Source organism: Pipra filicauda, unplaced genomic scaffold (genome assembly GCF_003945595.2).
Source record: "Pipra filicauda isolate LSUMZ 115617 unplaced genomic scaffold, ASM394559v2 scaffold119_size3216105_pilon, whole genome shotgun sequence".
Lineage (NCBI taxonomy): Eukaryota > Metazoa > Chordata > Aves > Passeriformes > Pipridae > Pipra > Pipra filicauda.
In genome coordinates this window covers 1641772-1660032 of record NW_024103651.1, presented here as the reverse complement: position 1 = coordinate 1660032, position 18261 = coordinate 1641772, and the positions used below count along the sequence as shown (strand labels likewise).

The 18261-nt window shown below is 43.8% G+C and overlaps 1 long non-coding RNA gene across 3 annotated transcripts; it reads right to left on the bottom strand.

Moving 5' to 3' along the window:
- Window positions 1-10699: 10699 nt before the first annotated feature.
- Window positions 10700-16020, bottom strand: LOC120324280. 3 transcript variants are annotated; one of them, XR_005565446.1, is made up of 3 exons: window positions 14288-16020; window positions 11695-11888; window positions 10700-10743 (listed from the first exon to the last, which is right to left on the bottom strand). It is a non-coding gene; the product is annotated as an uncharacterized LOC120324280 (long non-coding RNA). The 3 variants fall into 3 exon arrangements; XR_005565447.1 differs by lacking the exon at window positions 10700-10743 and having other exon boundaries at window positions 11538-11888; window positions 14288-14467; window positions 14619-16020; XR_005565445.1 differs by lacking the exon at window positions 10700-10743 and having other exon boundaries at window positions 11538-11888.
- Between the last annotated feature and the right edge of the window lie 2241 nt (window positions 16021-18261).

Genomic DNA, 18261 nt, shown 5'->3' with positions numbered 1-18261 from the left:
ATGGAATTTCAGATCTTGAAGACAATATAGGCACATCTGCAAGGTTTTCCATTCTTCAAAGTGGAGCCGATAAGATATTTCTTGGGCACAGAGCTATATTGATATGGCTACACCATGTAATCTTGGAGTTACCATAAAGGTATCTCCACTGTGATACACAGCATGAGTACGTCTCCTGAGGTTACAAGCCAAGAGCCAGCCAGAAGGCATCCTCTTCTTCCTTTTCTAGCCCCAGTTGGCTCTTTCCAGTCACCAATACCAATCACAAGAAAAGCTTGAGGACAACATCCACAAAGACATTTTCACAGCCTCATTAGCATCAAGTAAAACTTAAAAATAGCTCTCTTGGCCATGCTACTGCTCCACTGGCCAGAGCAAAGCCCTCTTGTTTCCCTTACCCTCATAAGGAGCAGTAGAGACAGACTGCCCTATACCCAAACTGCCTGAGGACAGCAGGTAGGCCAGTGTGAACATTGGTCAGCAATTTGGTTAAGGCTTTCTATGGGATGACTTTTGGCCCTCAAACATTAGCAGGGTGAGGAACCCCCCATTCCTATGTCACAAGCTGTTCCTATCCTCTCTTTACAGCATGATGCTGAGGGTGAGTTCAGAGCCCCAGATCAAGGGATGAGAAGATGCCTGAGGGTGAAAAACCTGGTAGGAACATGTTGGAGAACTGGTCTGGGCCTATTTCCAGAACCTACACTGAGTTACCATGATAGCTATGCCCAAAAGCTAAGTGACTTTGCTGACTTACCCCAGCAGCAGCCCCTGCAGCCAACTACTATGTTCATAGCAATTTTAACCATAACAGACCAGGAAGTGTCACTGGCAGCTGAAGACTCTCAACTGCCTGGAAAAACCTTAGCTCTCATCCTGAGAGACCACAATAAAGAGTAAAAGCTCCCACCTAGCATCACTTAGTCTCTGGACTCTTCTGAGACAAATAGTGATTTTTTTTTTTTCCCTGGATCAATGTGAATCTTATCCAGTGAGAAAAGGCCTAAGGCCAACATTTATAGAGGTCACTGGCACTGACAACTGGCACCGGCTCCAAAAGGCTCTGCAGTATCAATATTGATGGTATCTCAGAGCATCTCCTCTGCTCTATAAGCAGGTCAAGGGAATTCACTCTTATTTGGTACTTGTGAGATCACATACGGGGTCCTGGGGCCAGTTTTGGGCCACCAAGAGAGTTGTCAGCTGATTGGAGTGAGTCCAGTTTGGTCGTAGGTCAAGATGCTGAGGGAGCCAGAGCACATGATGTGTGTTGTGATACTGAGACAGTCAGCCTGTTCACCCTGGAGAAGAGACAGCTTCAGGGGAAGAGGAGGATATTAGGGCTGACTGCAATAACCTAAAGAAGATAGAGAGATATATTTCTCAGGAACATGGAACAGAAGGACAAAAAGCTACATGGATAAGACAGGCACGAGAATTTGCAGGAAGGGCAATTTCAGTTAGATATAAGGAAAGGAAAGAAAACTTCACCATGGAATGAGTAAACCACTGGAATGGGGATCATGAGAGTAAACCACTGGAATGGGGATCATGAGAGGAGGTAAGATCCCCATCCTTGGACACATTCAAAATTCAACTAGGCATGGCCCTGAAGCAACCTGATCTGACAGGGAAGTTGGCCCAGCTTTGAGCAGCGGGTTGAACTAGGACCTCACAAGGTCCTTTCCAGCCAGAATTGCATTGTGGTGCTGTGATCTTTTATTTAGGTGATTCCTACCTGGCTAATCCCCAGCAGCACATCACTGCAGAATACATGCTACTTAATCCACTATTCTTTGATCTTTAGGACTGGAGTCAGGGAGGGGATCACTACATGAATCCAGCTCTGGAGAGATCTTGTCTCCAGAGATTTATGACAGCTAACTACATTCTTCTCTCAGCCTACATGGAATTTTATTTTCTTTTATCCTGCCCCCCGCCCCCAAATCCCTGTGCCCAGTGTAAGAATTCTCCTCTGTGTTGTACAGAATCTGAAATAAAGAATTCAAAGGTGTGCTAGTGCCACCAGGAAAGACTTTAAATTAGATGGTTGCTGTACATCTTATATTCAGATTAATCAGGGAAATAATCACAGACAATGTTCATAAATAGATGGATCCTGTATTCCTAACAGGGGCTAAACCGACAAAAAAAAAAATAGATCAAAGGACAGTTTGCATCTGAGAACAGCAGGCTTAGCGGCTGGAGAAGGAAAATCTTCTCATGGTATTTCTATTCAAGTCCAGCCTCAGCATAAGGTGATCACATTATGTATTTAAAAATGAAAAACTACCGTTTTTCAGAAGGGAAGTTTATCACAAGGATTATCTACAAAGGCTACAGAGAAAGATGTCACAGCAAGGAATAATGTGCCAGACTGGATAGGAGCAGCAGCAAAGGGGCTCCGTGATGCCCGGCACAGTCGAGATCCTGGGATAACGGCTTCTTTGTTCCATAAATGTTTTGCCATAACGCTCATTGCTGAACTAGCAGAGCACTTTCAAGTCATGCACTAGGCAATATGACTAACATCTGTCATGTTTTTCCTTTCATCCTGTCCCCAGGGGCAGAAGCTTGTGCAGTCATGGGGAGGGGAAGTTAATTACATCCCGTCCCATGCACACATTTGTACGCACACACGTGCACCCACGCACAGATACGTGCTGACGGAGTCTTCCTTTACTTCCCTTTTGGTCAGTAAGGGGAAGAGCTGGAAGATGTACTTTCCACAACAGTAGGGGTGGAGATTTGCCACATGTTTAAGAGCAGAGACGCAATTCTTTGAAGTTCTGAAATCCAGAGGTAGCACACTCAAAATTGCATCCTACAAGTAAAAGACAAACATTATCTTAAAAAACATAATCATCCCTCCTCCATAAGTTCCAGCCCAGAATACCCTTCTCTCTTCTCAAAACAAAAAAACAAACAACTTTTGGCTTCAAAAAGCAACGTGAGACGTGGCAAGGCAAAGGATGTAACGGTGTTCTATTCCAAAGAAAACACTCAATTCTTTTATTACAGTGAAAAACAATAATGGGATACAGAGTGTACATGGTGTAAACACCTTTAATGCAATTCTAATTTTATTGTTGCTTCAAGATCACAGATTGTTATGGCAACTAAAGAGGGAAGGGGAGGGAACCTGATCGCAGCATTAATTTGATATCAGATTCATTTGTTCCACATTTGTGCTTCAATGCATGCATAATAAACAGTTCCAGTTAAAGAAAAATAATAATATTGTAGCTATAATAATGGTATAATGTAGTATCTACTTAACCCTCAAGTCTGGTTAAAAAAACCCAAAAGAACGTTTAAAAATCCCTTATGAGTCTATTACAGTTCCAGCTGCAAACCGACAAACATTATAATCAATAACACTTGTGGAGCAGGAAGGCAAATTTTCAGAAATATAGTCTATTAAAGCATTGAAAACTGCTAAACTGACAATTATAGCAGTGGCCCAATGTCCCAGCCATAAAATCCAGGCAGGAGACTCAGCAGCTGCAGTAGACCCCACTCTACTCCCTCAGATGGGACGCGGGCATTGCAGCACCAAATGTGGGAATGGGATCTGTAATGCTGTTGTGCCTCCTCCCAAGGAAGGACCAGGCAGCTCCTGGGTGCATACCTGCCTGGATGGGGAGGAAGCAACTCCTGTGCTTTGTGAACCTTAGCCATGATGGTTGAGCTGGGATTTGGTTTCTAAACTCAAACTGTGATAAAACTCACTGCAGATGGGCAGGTCCCCAGCGTGGTTTAGAGCACTTACCAGGGATGTCATAGTCACAAAATCCTGTGCTGGCCAGTAAAGCCAGGAACCTGAGCACGTCTCCATTAGGGCTTTGAGCAACCTGGTCTGGTGGAAGGTGAACCTGTCCACGGCAGGATGTTGGAACTGGATGATCTTTAAGGTCCCTTCCGACTCAAACCATTCTGTAATTCTACAATCCTTCCTGAGAATAAAAACTAACTGCAAAATCCTAAGACTTTCCACTTACCAGAATACCCATTCTGCCCAGAAGATCAATAAGTGTAAAGTTGGAAAAGATTGAAGCTACTTAAATGAGGATTCTTAAGGGAACCATATCCATCTCTGATAAAGGGAAAAAAATAGGTTGCATCAGAGAAATGGAAGATACAAGCTATTGCCCTCCAAGGAATGCGATGTCTGCAGCTTACCCAAACATAATTCTGGAGGCTTTGGGGCATGAAGTGTGGTTTCACTTTGAAAAGGACCCATTATTAATAGTGTCATGGGTTTCTGGGATTACTGTGTCTCAGAGGTTTATTGTATGTTCATTTGCTCTGTTTACTAGCAAAATGTTTCTCCTCCAGATTCTCATCTTGCAGGGCTGTAAACGCAGCTTAGGATCTGAAAGTCAAGATGAGCTCTTCCAGGCTCATCCATCAAGAGTAATAAAGTGTCTCCTGGAGGTTACACATGGGTAAGCAAGAGCACAGTCTGACAGCAATGGGATTACACCGTGTGTCCTACAATTAGAAATTAATGATCAATTCTTTCAGATGATGCAGAAGATAGAAAAGGCTCCAGTTCCTGTGTTGTGCTGGTACACCAGGGCTGAGGGCAGTAAAAATGGCAGGAAACACAACCCCCAACACACACAAAGCATCCAGGTTTACAGAGGTGGGAACATGCCTTTTCTGTCTCCTGTTTTCAGAGTAGAAGCAGATTTTACTCATAATTCTTTCCTTGAAGAGATGAAAGTAGTAAGGCAGAATGTGGCCTGAGGGTCAGAAATATGAACACCCTGTTAATGCAGAGTGAATTAAAACGTGAAAAATGGTTCCACAAAACTGGCTAATAAATGGCAAAATGAGAAATTAGTTTGTTCTGTTCCCAGATAAGACCTCATTCAAATGTTAGCCTGCAGTGCAGCTTTCAGGAGCATCATCCTGTGCCTGGGAGTCAGGTATAACTGTGTTTTAAGTCCAGCTGTTCAAAATCTACCCATATTATTCTTTAGTGACAAAAAAGCAACAGGTCTCTTTACAAAGAACTCCCAGAGTCAGCAGTGTTTGTATTTACAAATCATAAATGACCAAACCCAGTTCAGCAGAAACAATGTCACGTAGTTACCGGCCTCTAGTTCAGTGTAATTTAATTATTCCTGGCACCACTGCTTCATCTTTTTTTTAAGCTTATTTCTGGCTACTCATATATGACAAAGAAAACCCCAGTGTCATAAACTAACCACGTGTTGTGTTCGCCCTTGTTGGCACTTGGTATAAAAGATGCAGTAGTAAATTCAGTAAATTCTTAATTAGCCAGAGCTCCAGACAGATCTTTTTATCTCCTGTATCGACCTGTCATCAGTCACTCCAAAGCATGGAGACAAACAACTTCAATGTTTTTGGTGACCAGGGCTGACTAACCTGCAATCTTTGAAAAGGCTTCAATCTTAACAGGACAGGCCACCTCCACCAAGCTGATGGCACAAAAACCTGTGCTCAGGCTTACACCCTGACACAAAACATGATCTTTTGAGTGCTTCTGACCTGCCAGTGTAATCTTTAATAACTGACATGTCATGCAGAGCTGTAGGAATTCATTTGCATGGTTGAACCAGCCATGATGGGAAGTTGAAACCTGACAAAACCTCAAACAGGAAACAGGGTGGAAACAATAGGCTTCCTACAGAGGAGACCAAATTAGATAAGACAACGATCCTTTTGAGGATTACAGGCCAGAAGTTGCCTTTATTTTTTAATAAATAAACATGAAATCAATGTTTTGCTTATCCAGGTACTTGGATTTTTATTTTTTTTTTTCACACAGGCCATCATCCAAGGCTAGCAAGGACAGGTTATTTGTGCAGAAATTGAAATATTTGTCCTTCATAGTTCATTTCTCACTTGACATTCTTTACTCCTGATTATTCTGCTTTAAAAGATAGAAGCATCCAGCCATGGAGAAGCAATAATCCCCAGCAACAGAGGAAGCTGATGACACAGCACAAATGGTGCACTTTGTGCTTGGTGCCTGGCGCTCAGCAACACCACAGGAGCTGAATCCAAGGGGGGGTTCGCACAGACCCATTTAGCAGATTCTTCAGAATAACAAACTTGTTTAAACGAGGCTCAGCCCATAAGAAAGGGGCAAGCAATTTTAAAAAAAACAACCAATCAACAAAAACACAACAAACAACTAAAACACTCAAACATTGCCCAACTTCTCCCATTGAGGTTTTGCAAATCCTGGCACTGGGCCATGAATTTTGGCCCCGGGGTCTTGAAAGGAGGCATTGTGCCTCCAGATATTATTCTCAGTTTTCTTCTGGAAAAAGACCCTCAGATCAGGAGTTCCAGTGCTGCCCACAGCCTCCTGACTTCTTAGGCACAATCTGAAAATTACTCCTGCAATAAAAATGTCAATGTCCTGGTCAAGTAGATAAATAACAGGCATGACATGTCCCTCTCCCAGGGGCATTGCAGCATAAGGGATCTCTTTATGTGTGTTATAAAGGGTATGGTTCCTATATTGCTGTTTCCCATTCTCCTACTGCTGATCTTTTCTCTTTACCACCTGTTGCTGTCCTGGAACTACAAAGCACATCCTGAAGGACAAGTAATCCCAAGAAAGGGTTCTTAGGCAATTTAAGCAATCTCAGATTTCTCCCCCACCTCCATCTTCCTGCCTCCATCTCTTCTTTTCATTAAGGAAGTGAAACTTCTAAAAAGTCTTTTCCAGCCAGAAAACTGAGCAAATCAGAAAGGATTTTCCAACTCCCCTCACCATGGAGTTTTGCAGCATTGCTGCCTAGAGTTGAAATTGTGAATTCAGATGTGATTTTTGGATTTTGATTTGGTCATTTTTGACCAGAATTCCATCTTTGATGTCTTCTTGATGGTACATCTTGGATGACACTGGCTTGAGCTAAAAGAGAGCAATCAATAAAACACAGTGAGTCATTAGAGGCTGAATCTGCTCTTCTTTTCCATCCATAAGATCCCAGTTACAAGCAGTATAAAATAATTATAACTTTCAATTCTGAAATTGATTTTTGTAGTGATTTTGAGTTTTTCTTGTTTAAGTTTGTAACATTTTGTTCTTTCAAGTGCTTTTCTGCCTATGATCTCTCAGCAACTGACAGTGATTAATGGAAGCTCCAGTACGCTCTCATATGACAGAGGAGACACAGGATTACAGCAGTTTCTTCTTCGAGAAATGAAAATTGCACTCTCTAAGCCACTAGAATAAAGTAACTGGTGATGAACGTTGACTTTAATGGCTACTGGGGATCTCTCACTTCGCTACTAAAATTCAGCCACTTGTCGGATGAGAACACATCTGCCACCCAGCCATCTGCAGCCACGGCAAAAAGCAGTTCAGAGGCAGCTGTTTTGGGGTCACAATGCAACAGAAATGGTAGTTGAAATTCAACAAAAGCGATTTTCCTAACCAGAAAATTATTTTTATGCGAAATTAAAAAAAAAAAAATAAAAATAGAAATTTTAAAAGGGGCTGACCTTTATCAGTTAAGAACAGTTCGAAGCAAAATGTTTTCACCAAGTTCAAATTAAATATTTAAGGAGGTTATTCATTGGGAAATGTCATCATCTGTTTTTAGATTCAACCTATTTCTGAAAATACTGTTGGACTTACAGTGTTTTCAGTGCAGTGGAAATGCTGCTTATAACATTAACTGCACATGGATGAGCCTCAAGACACTCTGCAGATGGATGGGAAGAGATATCCCATATCCTGAAGAACCTGGAGCTGAAAGAGATGAGTCAGGCAAAGAGTGGAAAGAGATGGCAAAGGTCAACAGTTAACCCAGGCCTCCCAAATCCCACTTTAGTGGAATCCAACCTTCTGATTTTGTTATTGTAATTGGTTCAGGCTTAGAATGAAAATAAATTATAAAATCACAAAATGGTTTGAGTTGGAAGGGACCTTAAAGACCATCTAGTTCCAACCCCCTGCCATGGGCAGGAACACCTTCCACTAGACCAGGTTGCTCAAAGCCTCATCCAACCTGACTTTGAACACTTCCAGGGATGAGCAAATGATTTGTATTTAATGTGTTTGGCATTCATTACTTCACACAAAAGGTAGCTCAGGTGAGTTTCCTGGCAAATACAATGTATATTCTTTAGGGAAATAAAAGACATTATGCAAATCTGTGAGCTGGAGGACTCCTTTCTCCCTCAGCCTCACAGATACAGCCAGATCCACTGAGTGCATGGCTCTGTGGGCTGCCCTGATATCATGCTATTCATGCCCTGAAAAAAAACAACCAACCCACGGCCATGGTTGATCTGGCACCAATTAAAGACATTCTCTCCTAGGCAGCTTTCAGCCAGCACAGCAGAGCTCCTGCTCCCTGAAAGCAGTTGGGCAAAAACACCTTTAGTACCCAGGCAATACCCAACCACCCCACGGACTCACTGCCCAGGGAAGAGACCTCTTATCTGTGAGAAGTGTGCATGGCAGGATCCATTTAAATATGTTAAATTCCCTCTGAAAATAACTAAACATCTCAGCTTGAGCCCTTTGGCCAGGATTTCTGGGATCTTTGAGCATCCTGCTCTGGGCTCACAAGCAGGTGAGCCAACCCTGAGCCTCTGTGTGCTGCACAAGGGAACCCTCTGGAGAAACAGCACATCACTCTTCAGTGATAAAAACACCTTCTCCTGCCCTTCCTCTAGCTGTTAAGAGATTACCTGCAAAATTACCTGCTCTGCACAACCAACAAGCAATAGTTGTTTGCCAGGACTTCTCCTCTATGAACACAACACCCCGAGCTGCTGGTGGTGGCTGTGGGTTGCCCAGGGTGGCCCCATCACTGGGAAGGGATGTTCTCCACCATCCACACTCTCTGCCACATCAGGCAGTGCTGGAGTTGTCATCTACAGAGTGCATGTGTGGGAGATGTGCTAGGAAGCACAGATTTTTTCCTCTGATGGAGCTTTGAGTACAAAATCTCCTGCAAAAGGTGATTCAGAGGTGAAAGAGACTCCTCAACACAAAGCAAAAATAACATTCCCATCTCCCTCTCTGGCTGAGCCCAAGAAAGTGTGCAGCCACACTAGGCACCAAGCCTGGCACAGGAATCAGTCCCACAGTGGTGCTAGGGCCATGGTGAGGGGGACAGCTGCCTTCTGTCCCAGGTACAGGGTTGCTGGGCTCCCTGAGAGCCCAGGATGGTGATTCGTGGCTGGAAAAAAATGCAAGTGACTGTTAGAAGAGGTTTTCCACTATTTGCAGCAGACTTCACCTCCTTGTGAAGTTGCCCATTTCCTCTGTCCTGGAAGAGAGGTGGGCTTGGCCCCCAGTTCAGCAAGACTGGGAGAGGAGGGAAGAGGGGTGCTTACTTAGTCTAATTATGGATTTAGTTGCCCAAGGCTTTTATATCAAATTGGCTTTCAGGTGCAAAGACTGGTCCTTAGGGATCCAGAGCAGAGGCCATCACAACTGATGGAGGTCAGAAGATGTTGGTTTTTCCTTGTAGCTGTATCAGAGTCAAAATGAAGAGTCAAGATGAATGGCTGGGATGGGTTTCAGCACAAACCAGCATGTCCCTGGCCCAGCCAGTCTCCCATGCCTGTGGGGACCCAGCATGGCCTTCAGTGCCTGCCCACCCATCCTCAGCCATATGGATGTAAACATGGTGCATGATTAGCTAGTAGGAACATAAAATGTGGTTGTCTGGTGAAAGCCAAGCCAGAATATGGCAATTCAGGGCTAACAGAGCCAGTGAAATATCTCAGGAGAACAGCAGGGGAGGTGGTGGGGACTGAAAATAATGAATGTGGTGACAAGAAGCTGGAGGGTGGGAATTAATGGAGGTGGTCTGAAGAACAGGCAACCAACCAGTCAATCTAAAGACAAGGATCCATTGGCTGAAATAAGGGCAGGAGCTGTTGAGCAGCAGAGGTGGCAGGGAAGTCGATATGAGACAGGAGCTGACTGGTAGGACAGGCAGTCAGGGTCCAACCAGTCAGAAGGAGGCAACTCCAGAGCACCAGTCTGTCATTCCCCTGGTATTTATTTCCCTCCACTTTCCCTTTGATTAAATAATTGCCTTTCCATCCCAAAGCCCCTTTTTCCTTTGCTACTGGCACTCTTATCATTTACAAGCATCTAACCCATCCCTCCCTATAGTCATCCTTCCCATCACTAGCCACTCAGCCTCCCAGTCCATCCTGCATTCAAATAGTCATGCCCTATCTCCATCCAAAGCCAACCCAGTGCTCCTGCAACTCAACATGCTCCCATGTTTTTCACTGCTGTGCCATTGGGACACCACTTATCACATCACCAACAACGTGCCCCTGAACAAAGCACATATTTCTGCAGCTCCCATACGTTCAGGGAGCTCTGGGAAAAAGCAATTGCCTGTGAAGACAGGTTATTTTAGCTGAATCTGTGTTAATTTGGAGTAGCCACACCATTTTCACCAGATGCAGAAATAGCAAGAACCAAAGCACGAAGGGAAGACCTGACCTTCGGTACCTGCTAAGGGAAGAAAGAGAAGACAAGGCTAAAGGCAGCTCTTTCCCAGGTAGCCTGAGGCAGGCCTGTGATGGTTTCCAGAAGGTTGCCCAGGGCTCCTTTGGCTCTTCCTGGTCACCAACAACCCAAACCAGCTCGGTGCGAGTGATGTGTGCACGGGACACACGTGATCCTCACAGATCCTTGGACCCTTGGGTCCGAGGGGATGTGGGTACAGCACCAGAGCTTCCTTGTCCCCAGCCATTGCAACAGTAAACAAGGAACTGCCAGCAAAAAAAAAAAAATAGAAAATAAAAAAAAATTACCTGTGGTATTTGGGATAGCGTGTTCCCTGACAGATGAAAAATGTCACAACCAACTCTCCGTACGTCTGTGACAGAAGAGCTGGCAACTGCTCCAGGTCACAGCCAACCTTTGCTGAACTCACGCTGGCCCCACAGAAATTACCCCCCTCTGGCCCCTAATTCTTGCCTGCACAGCTTCCCACCTTTCCCACCACAAGACCATGGGCTTGGGGAAGGGGGAGACTTTGTGCCCTGAAAAGAGCAGCAACTGGTAAAACAAGAAATTACAGTTTTGAGTAGGATCCAGTGAAGAGTTCCAAATCAGAAGAGAAAAAAAAAAAGAAAAAGAGTCTCCACAAATGTTTAATGTTTCCTTCTCTGAGATACCCTAATTTTCTGCTGTCACACAACATTTTAAGACTTCAAATAGAAGCAACACCATCAAGGGTGATAAAAAGGCTTCCATGCGATCTCAAACCACTTTTGAGCAGGGACTGAACTGGTCTAATTAGCAAAGCTTGTTTGTTCTTGCTCAGGACAGTCCTAGAAAGAACATCGTTTAGGATTGTTGTTTGTCTTGGCCCCACCACTGAAAACTGAGAATCTTTGTCAGTGTGACTCAACTGTTTTATGTCTTTTGGAAAACAAGAAGGAAAAGATATGCAAACTTTTCCTTCTGCTACAGCTGGCTCTTTAGGAGAGTAACTGAGGCAAAAGCAGGACAAAGAAAGAAAACTTGAAACAAACTGAATTTTTTAAAAAAGAATTCAAAATCACTGTTGGGGTTGTTTTTAATGACAGTTGTCGTGGTTCCTTTTCCAAAATGTGTTCTTGAAAATGCTCTAAAACCAGGTTTTCAATCTCTAGAAACTACTTATTTTCCATGTACAATTTTCAAAATTCAAAAAGACAGAGAGGGAAACCACCCACTTTTGCCATTTCAAGAGGAATGCAACTTTTTGCCCCAAAACTCCATGTCTGGGACTTTTGCCACAGGACTCTGTGTTTGGGTCATTTTGTTTGCAGCTCTGTGAGCCACAAGGTGCTGCTCACAAGACATTCCTGCTTCTCAGCTGCGTGAAGATGCAACACCACGAGCCCCTTCTGGTACTTCCCTCCAGCACCTTGAGAAGGAGAGAGGGGAAAAAAATTATATTAGGGAATGATGCACAGATCCAGACCCACCCTGGAGGAGCCAGGACATACACCAGGACCAGGGAAGAAGCAGCAGCATTTCAGCTGATGGTTTTAATTGGATAAGGAATATTTTTAAGTCTCAGGACCTGAAAACTACAATATTTTTTAATCCAAATAGGTACAAAACTTAGTCTTTCTCCTTTGCCTCAGTGAAATTTTGCTAGAAAGGAACATAGAAATTCCAGTGAATGTGTTGAAAATGTGACTTTTTTGTTTTTTAATTGTTGGGGGGAGGTGTTGAAAGGGAAGTTTAAAAAAATAAACTTACCACCTGTCTTTTCAGCTTGTGGGTGTCAAGCTTACAAAAATATTAACAGCAATGTCAAAATCGTAGCCAAATTTAGAGCAAACATCACTTTTCATATGAACCAACCACATTATTATGCAACTTTTAAAAATGACAGATGATAGTTATTGAAAGTAAATTATAATGAGTGTTCAGATGGAAGTGCTAGGAAATGCACAGGCAAGCATACAACTTGAGCTTGCAAACTCTATGTGCTGAATAGAGACTATAAACTATATATTTTAAGGGAAATGAGAGTAAATGTTCCCTAGACGAGCTAAGCCCTATGAGTTCCTAAATAGATGTCAAATTTCGTGTGTATGTGTATGCACATATTATAGATAATTACAAAAAATTGACATTTAACTTCATTAAACATTTAATTTCATTAAATGATATAAAATAATAAAAATATATCTGTGTGTGTACGTAAATAAATTCATACACACTTATCTGGGCATTTATTTTTTCAGCTTATTCATGTGTGAACGTGCACACAAACACACACATATCTCCATATGTTGGTGAAGGCCTGCATCTTGTGCACATATGACTGATCATATTTTGACATAATGGATTTGCAAAATAGAGTGGAAAAGACCTAAAAAAGCGAACTCTGCTACAAGGACAAATTAGCATATTGTGAGAGCCCTGCAGAGGATATCAAGCATATAGACATTTCAGCATACAATGTCCTGCAACAAAGAGTTTGCTCCAGTTGCCTGCAGTCATATTTTTAAAAGATGAGAAACTAATTAGCAGCATTATCAGCATAACTTTATCAAAAATTCTTTATTTTTCCCAGGCAGGAGAATGAAGTGCACAGGGAAAATGTTGACTTTAACAACATAATAAGAGGGCCTCAGTGGGTTCTCAGAATAATAATAATATCAATAACAAAAGCAGCAATAATAGATAAGACAGAGTTCTCTTTTTCCACAGTGGTTGGTGACAGATCTTGTGTTCCTGGTAACAAGTCTCTCTTCCTTTGGCCAGAAATAGAAAGATTTTAGTTTAACCCCACCCCAGTTTACTGAAAATATGTGAAGTCTACCTTGGGGTATAGAGGGATATGAGGGCAGAGATGACCAGTCTTGGTGGAGTCAAGAGAAAAGGTGAGAAGAGGTTCCTGGAGCAAACTACCCTCAGGGTTGCAAGCTGGTTGAAAGCTGGGGAATGAACCTACACCCACTGGCACAGCACAGATGGCCTGGGGCAACTTGAAAATCAAACCATTGGTGTAAATGCACTTTCTGGCTGGGGGAGGAGGGGGGGGGAATTAAAAAAACGAGGCTTCTCCTCTGTCCTGGTTTTGGTTGGGATAGAGTTAATTTTCCTTTCGGTGTTTTGGATTTAGGATGAGAATAATGTCGATAACACACTGATGTTCTAGTTGTTGCTACGTAGTGTTTACTCCAAGTCAAAGACTTTCCAGTTTCCCAGGCTCTGCCAGTGAGGTGGTGCATGGCCAGGACAGCTGACCCAAACTGTCCAGAGGGATATTCCATCCCACAGGACATCACACTCAGTATATAAACTGAGTATATAAACTGTGGGGGAAACCCGGCTGGAGGACAGGCTGGACACTGGCCACCAAGTGGTGAACAGTGGTATTTGGCATCGCTTTTCCTTCTTGTGTTTTGTTCCTCTCTCTCTCTCTTTGCTTTTCATTACTATTATTATCATTGTTATAATTAATATGACTATTATATTTTAGTTTGTTTCAATTATTAAACTATACTTATCTCAATCCATGAGTTTTACGTTTTTTTCCGGTTTTCTTCCCCATTGGGGCAGGGGATGGGAGTGAATGAGCAGCTGTCAGCTGAGGTCAAACAATGACATCCTCTCTTTTCACTGTGATGAAGATGGAGGAACTCCATGATCTATCCATCAACAGCCCCTCAGTCTCAAAAGGGGTCATCAGAGACCTCTAAAGTCCAGGGACAGTAAGAGTTGATTTGTGCAAACATTCACAGCCAACCACAGATATTTAAAACATTCAGGCCAGAGAAGTGCAAGGAGTGTTAGCACACTCACAAGAAGCAGTTTGTTTTATATAGCCTGTGTTATCTGCTTAGTGCTGTCAACTGTCACGATTTTACCAGGAAACTCCCAGTCAGCGGTGCTTTTCCCGATAGCCGGCATTCCTGGAATTGTACACACATATTTGGTGTTTCACTGAAAGCTTGAAAATTTCAGTCTCGTATGCACCTCTACCTGGAAAGAAGGCAAAAGCAGTTTTAGTTTTCTTTTTAACCTTCATTTTCAGGCCATTGTTGGGAGTCACAGGAATGAAAAATTATGCTGGACCCGGTGCCACTGAGCACCAAACGATGGAGGATTTCAGAGTAGGTTTTAAGGCACGTACCATGGGCATACCAAACTGTGCATACCATGAGCTGCAGAAGTCAATGTATTCACTGCTGAAGGGCCAAATTATCCCTGCTGGGATGTGGTCCTGGGCAGTGTAGATGATTGAACCTGAGGCTCCAACAACTGGACTTGGGAAATGTCACAGAAGCCTGAAGAATAGTAAAAACATGGAAATACCTCCTGAGGGAATGTGTGTCACTCACTGCTCCTGTCAAGGAAATTGCAGAAAAATTTCAGCTGACAAATATACACACCCCAGGAACAGCACTACCGTGGATGACAAACCCATCACACCAGGGAACAGTGATTGCTGCACCCCCTCAAACAGCAGCCTCACCGCTCCGGGCAAAGCAATTCATAGGAGACAAACAACCCCAGCCCACGCAAACTGCCATGCTTCCTGCAAAAATACCCTTCCTCAAATCCCAAAATCAGAACCAGCCCTCAGCACACACAGGAAAGGGAATGCCCTGCTCTTGTCCTTCGTCTCCCACCCAGTCACCACCAGGAGAGAGGAACTAAAGCCCCCCAGAACTAGAAGGACAACTCATCCTTTGTTACCCATACCCTTTATATTGAGGTTTTCCATTTTGCCCGTTCACAAAGATGGGATAGCAGCCACAGGATGGACAGACATCAGCTGGGGTAGCTGCTGGCCAACAAACTGACAGGCATCACAGATAAGTTCATGGTGACTACCAAATGAACTCAGTGACTCCTGGAGCTGCTCAGAGAGTGTGGCCAAAGCTGGGACAAACCTGCAGGCTTGCTGAGCCAGGATATGACTTTTGGAGAGATCAAAGGATGCATGTGTTGTGAAGATCAGGCCTTGTCAACCACCCAAGTGATTCGGATGGCCAGCAGGCTTTTCAGAAGTGCAGTGTAGAGCCTGAGTTACACTTCAGTCTCATCCCTGGACTCACCTCAGAGCTCTGGCCCTGTGAACAACAGAGGACACACCAGTCACCAGTTCAAGGGTTCAAACAGCCAGCCACAGACCCTTCCCACTGGGTGTTTGCCAACAGGGTGGTGAAGCACTTGTACAAACCCAGACTTGCTGTCATTCCTCCTGGTGAGTCCAGGTACACACTCCATGTGTTGTGGTCATCTCTGAATGATGCTTAAGAAAACACTTGTGAAAGAGCAGGGGGACTGAGAGGTGCAATATTGCTGAGCACAAAGGAGCAGTGCCAAGGGTTCTGTTGAAGCTTCACCCAAAATCTTCATCGCTCCCAGGAAGGCTGGACCAGTTAGAAAGAGGTAAGACTCCTTTTTTTTAAATATAGTTAAATTTTCAGAGGCTGTGTTGGGAAAGCTGGAAAGCCCAAAGAAGCAAGAACCACCAAGGGACAATGGCCTTCTGACACATGAAAAGCGTGCTGCAAAAAGGCAAGGGACAGTCTGTTTTCCATGTCCATGGCACATAGGACAAGAATTAACAGGATTAAGTTAAGAAGAGGGAGATTCAGGTTAGATATGAGGAAAAACTTTCTAGTGGTTGGAATAGTAGAGAACTGGAATAAATTTTTCTGATATTGAGAGGTTTATGGCCCTAGAAATTTGGGGATTTACAATAATATAGTCTACAATAGGTAACTATTTACAGTGTCATTGTATTTACATGATTTTATGTATTCCAACAGTGACTTACCAACAAGCTGCCTGGTAAGACTTTGATAAATAAATATTAGTATCTCACAGCTTCAAAGTGTTGTGCATAAGAATGATGCCTAAGTCTGGAGCAAACTTTTTGCACGTCCCAAGTGGACAAAATTCTGCAAAATTCAGCAAAAAATTTGCAACTGCTTCTGCTTCAGCACATAGTTGGTATGAGTTACAGTGGCCTTGGGAATGTGGGATCTTTCAGCAACCTGCTCACCTACTCTGACGTGGCTCTTCACCTTGATAAATCTCTTTTCTCTTATACATAGACACAGGTCCACACACACGCATAGAGATCTTTAAAGTCAACCCCAGCAAGTGGAAACAAAGAATATTATTTGAGATGGGCCTAACAGATTGGATTAAAAAAAAAAAGAAAATAAATTAAACCAGCAACAAACAGCCCTTGAGCGCCCGTGTGCCAACTTTAATCCCCTCGTTAATTAAAAATGGCCGAATCATAACCCCTTTCAAAAATTAGGTTTATAGTGGAAATGCCAACTGAACAGACCCTTCAGTGTAACAGCCCTGCTGCCGCCTCCAGAACACAATCGCGGAACGGCAAAACATATTGGCACCTCCTGGATCCGCGGTTGGAATATTTGCTCGGTGCCGTCTCTTCCCGTTAATTGCTGTGTGGAAAGTGGTCCCGGTACAACCTCTTTATCTGTCTGCCTCAGCAGCGCTGCTCCCGCCACACACACTCCAGGGGCACGGTTGGCCAGGCTGCCGGGATGCGGTGCCAAGCCCAGGGAAGTCGCCCAGTCCATCCTCCCCTCCCCGCCCCGAAAGCGGCAGCTGGATCCCCGCTTGGCTCCCGGGCTGGCGCTTGGCTCGCCCTGCTCTTGGCTGGCGAGGGGCTGTGCAACAGCTTGCAGCCTCCTCGCTGGGCGGGATGCTCAGCCGGGCTGGCTCAGCAGCCTCTCCCGGCTTTCCAGGAGATCAGCGCTCCCGAGGTCCTCGCTTTAGCTACGACCATTTCCCCTTCGAATACCGGCAGCACAACGCTGAAAGCCTCACCTGCTTTGAAAACCAGGCTGCTTTTCTGTGCATTGCATCCTCTCGTGTCCATTTTCTCGGGTGGGTGGGTGGGTGTTTTTTTGTTTGTCTGGGGGTTTTTTGTTTTGTTTTGCTTTGGTTTTTTAGCTTAAATTAAGAGCTTTATGCAGCAAGGTTGCTCTTAATTATGAGTTTCTACAATGCCTTTTAGGATGCAACAGCACCCTCGTACCAGCTATTAAAACCTGTCAGGCTAAGGGAAAATGCAGCCTGTAAAATGGCTCCTGCCTTTATAGATAGATTCCCTGTACAAATCCAGGACCAGGGGCCAGATCTCCACTGGATCTGTGCCAGTCCACACCAGCTGTCAGCACAGCCACAGAGGACCAAGTATTTCTGTGCCACCCCGTCTCTTCATCACAACTGTCAGCTCAGGCCCCACCACAGAATATTTATGAGGGGTGAAAACAGGAAAGAATAGAAATATCAACTCCTGGGCTGACTTTTGCAAAGTCATTAGGTAAAAAATAGACATTTTGTCCTCATAAAGTGATTAAAAGTGTTGGGAAAGATATAGGGGGAAAAAACAAATCCTTGGAGCTTAAGGGTAGGTTTGCTTTTTGTTTAATGAAGGATTGGCAAAGGACTTACACTGCATGAAACTTGACATCACTCTTGAATTCAGGTGCAGAACTGGGAAATGAAGCAATCAGTGAAAGCACTGAAATATTGGTATATCTGTGGCTCTGACCATGCAAAAGTTATAAACGATGAAGCGCTAAGGGTGGCTCTGTACTGAGAGACAGTCTGAAGTCTTTGCATTTACATACCAGCTGCCATCAAGGCTTAACCAAAGCATTTCCAATTTCCTTTTATTGTATTTTGTGTTGTGTTTATGTGTTGGAAATCAAGGCACAGAGCCTGCAAGTCAGGGTGAAAAAAAGGACAAAGACAAACTAAATGAGGTGCCAGTGGAA